Genomic DNA, 3,781 nt, shown 5'->3' with positions numbered 1-3,781 from the left:
TTGATTTAGATACGAAATTGAGAAGAGCTGATGTTACAATTAGATTAGGGCATAAAATTGAAAGGAAAAAAATAATTTTTCGAATTAGAGAAAGAAGAAGAAGTGGTGGTGACAGTGTTGCTATAGAATTGGAAAATTATCGGAAAAGAGCGAAGGAGATTTGGTGCAGAGTGAAAACATGGAGGAAAGGAAAAAAAGTTATATCTACCCTGCGTTTCTGCATATTTGTGATGTTTCTGTTAGAACAGAAAACACGGAGGGGCAACATATATCTATTTTACCCCATAGTTTACTATCATTTACGTCAGTTTCAGGCAATAGAGAAAACACGGAGGATCAGTTTCGTCATTTCATCGTTGAACCAAAATGTTTGGTTACACCAAACAAATCATTTTATGTTATATTATAGATTTTACGGTTACAACTGCGATTATTTGTAGAAAAAACATAAAAGAAAGCATTTTTTTTTCCTTAAATGCATTCAATGCCCTAATCTGTTATTAACGGTCACTGCCGTTGGCGCTGGCACGGCTCGTTTATTAAACCTTGTCTAATCATCAACGATTAGATGACAATATGAACGATTAACACACTTGGTTCTTGTCAATTTAAGAGTAATGATCCACAGCTAATCATGCTGATATAGTCAGTCAACTATTTACTATTGAACCTATATTGATGGCAGCTTTAACTAGTTAACAGAAGAAAACAAAAAGAATCTTTCTCATTAACGTTAAGCCAAGAAAATTAAATTCTCATTTGGTGCTTATAAAAATCAAGAACCTATTTTATTCAACATTGAGAGCTCAATACCAACAATACTAGTTAAATTTCTCATCAAGTCGAAATGAATTACAGAAAAACCAACATTATCAAAATGACATTTCTCCCTTTACATCATACTCTCCAAATTCTGTGTTTTCTCCTGATTATATCTCATATAGCAGCACAAACGGGTACGGATTTTACATGTTCATCGAATTCAACAAGCTCATGCAAGACTTACGCTGTCTATCGTGCACAATCACCGGACTTCTTGAATCTTGGATCAATATCGGATCTTTTTGAGGTTAGTCGTTTATCACTTAAGAAAGCTAGTAATTCGAGTTCGGAAGATGTGCAACTTATTCCCAATCAGCTCGTACTAGTGCCTGTTTCATGTGGTTGCACCCGAAGCAATTTCTCCGCCAATATCACTTATCAAATTAAACCAGGAGATAGTTATTATGTACTTTCAATTCAATCATTTGCGAATCTTACCAACTGGCACACTGCAATAGATTTCAACCCTACATTAAATCCAAATTCTTTAAAGATTGGTGTAGAAGTAGTTATTCCAATTTTTTGTAAATGCTTAACAAAGTCTCAGCTGGACAAAGGGCATAAAAAAAATTTTAACTTACATATGGCAACCTGATGACAATATGGCGCTAGTAAGCTCAATGCTAAATTCATCAGTTGATGATATTGCTGCTGCAAATAACTACAAGAATTTCAGTGCTGCGCTTGGGTTGCCTGTGTTTATTCCGGTAAAGCAATTACCTGCTCTCCGTCAACCATCTTACTCACCTCCACCTGTGACAAAGAAATCAAGCCATCCTCCAATTGTCGCAATTACTTTAATGGGAGCTCTCATTTTCGTTTTAGTATGCTTATTGATATTAATTTCTTTGCGAAGTCACAGAAGAAAGACGTTGGATCCGGAGGATACGGGTTTGGACACTGATGACTCTATAGTAACTAAGGCGAATTCAGGACCCAAGGCTGTGGATAAGCTGTTGCCGGGGGTTTCTGGCTATTTAGGCAAGGCTGTCATGTATGAGAAGGAAGTTATAATGGAAGCAACCATGAATTTTGATGAACACTGCAGGATAGGTGGCTCGAATTACCGGGGTACTATACAAGGGAATGTGGTTGCTGTGAAGAAGGCAAAACACGACATTACAAATGAGCTGAGGTTACTCCAGAAAGTAAACCATGCAAATCTGGTGAAATTTATGGGTATTTCCATTGATACAGATAAATACTACTTCTTGGTTTATGAATTTGCCGAAAATGGGTCCTTGGATAAATGGCTGACCCCTAAGGTGTCATGCTCGTCAAGTTCAATAAACTTCCTAACATGGGATCAAAGGTTGAGCATAGCGTTGGATGTTGCCAGTGGTCTTCAATACTTGCATGAACACACTCAACCAAGAATTGTTCACATGGACATCAGAACGGCAAACATACTTCTCGATTCCAAGTTGAAGGCGAAGATTGCAAATTTTTCTAGGGACAAACCACTTACAGACTCTTCCATGCTCAAAGCCGACGTTTTCGCGTTTGGGGTTGTCTTGTTAGAATTACTGTCAGGAAAGAGAGCTACGGAAGCAAAAAAAGGTGGTGACATGGTGATGTTGTGGAAAGAAATTAGAGTGATTCTTGAAGTCGAAGAGAGAAGAGAAGAACGGCTGAGGAGATGGATGGACCCAAACCTGAAGAACTCATTTTCAATTGACAGTGCAATGAGCTTGGCAACCATGGCAAGAGTGTGCACGGGGGAGAAATCCTCGTCGAGGCCAAACATGGCAGAAATGGTTTATAATCTTTCTGTTCTAAATCAACAATCTTCTGAGGCCTTAGACACGTCTTGGATAGGTGGTTTAGAAGCACAAGAGTCTATTCAAATCATAAGTCCATTAGCAGCGCGTTGATTATGATGTATTTAGAACAGTCCAAGCAGAACTTTCATTTCATGTTTCCATGTGAATAGAATACAAGGTCTGTTGTTTATAGTGTGAATTCAATACAAACCAATTAGTTGATAATCTGCCTTCTTCAATCCTAACATTCAGAAAACATATTTACAGTGACTCTAGTTTTCTCTAGATTTAGTTACTCAAAAGAAATTTCATTGAACCCATCTGAATATTTACCAGCGCTGAGACTACTTCATTCATGCTTGGTCTGCTGGTTGGATCTCGAATCAAGCAGGACAGACTCAGTCTGGTTATAGCCAGTGCAAGCTCCAACCCATAGTTTCCTCTGAGATTTGAATCGATGAAGTCCCCGAGCTTCGTTTCAATATCTTCTCCGGCCATCACAGAGATTATTGCAGTTGACAGATATTCTGTTCTCCGACCATCATGCATCAGAATTACATCCTTCCCAGTAATGAGCTCTAACATCACAATTCCAAAAGCATAAACATCCATCTTTGTTGTTAGGGAACCAAAATCCAAATACTCAGGTGGCATGTAACCTCTCGTACCCACTAACTTCATAGAAGCAAACCCGTTCTCCCCTCTCTCTGTTGATCTTGCTAGACCAAAATTTGCAATCTTAGCCCTTGCATTCCTATCGAGTAAAATGTTTCTGCTATTTATATCTTTATGCACACAAGCAGGGTTCGTAAAGTTATGGAAATACTGGAGACCTTTTGCAATGTCCAAAGCAATTTGAATCCTCTGAGACCAACTTTGGGTGAAAGAAAATTTCTCATTGCGAAGCCAGTCTTTTAAACAACCATTTTCCATGAACTTTTAAACTAAGTAGAAATATCCTTCATCTTCACATATACCATGAAGTCTAATGAGATTAAAGTGATTCATCTTGTGCAGTATATTGACCTCCTTGGATACATTAGTATTCATCTTCTTAATGGCTACTTCTTCCCCAGCTAAAATCCCACGATAAACCGAGCCTTTCAATCTGAATTCCACACTGAAATTGTTTGTAGCCATCTTCAATTCATCAAGTTAAAAAATTCTGAACGCTTGGTCCATATCAGCTATTCCAT

The 3,781-nt window shown here is 38.1% G+C and overlaps 1 pseudogene; it reads left to right on the top strand.

Annotated features, from left to right (window-relative positions):
* Nucleotides 1-847: 847 nt before the first annotated feature.
* Nucleotides 848-2,712, top strand: LOC113330404 (annotated as a pseudogene).
* Nucleotides 2,713-3,781: the final 1,069 nt, after the last annotated feature.

This window comes from Papaver somniferum, unplaced genomic scaffold, assembly GCF_003573695.1.
Source record: "Papaver somniferum cultivar HN1 unplaced genomic scaffold, ASM357369v1 unplaced-scaffold_118, whole genome shotgun sequence".
Classification (NCBI taxonomy): domain Eukaryota; kingdom Viridiplantae; phylum Streptophyta; class Magnoliopsida; order Ranunculales; family Papaveraceae; genus Papaver; species Papaver somniferum.
The sequence above is the reverse complement of the archived record's forward strand: the minus strand, read 5'-3'. Positions and strand labels throughout refer to the sequence as shown.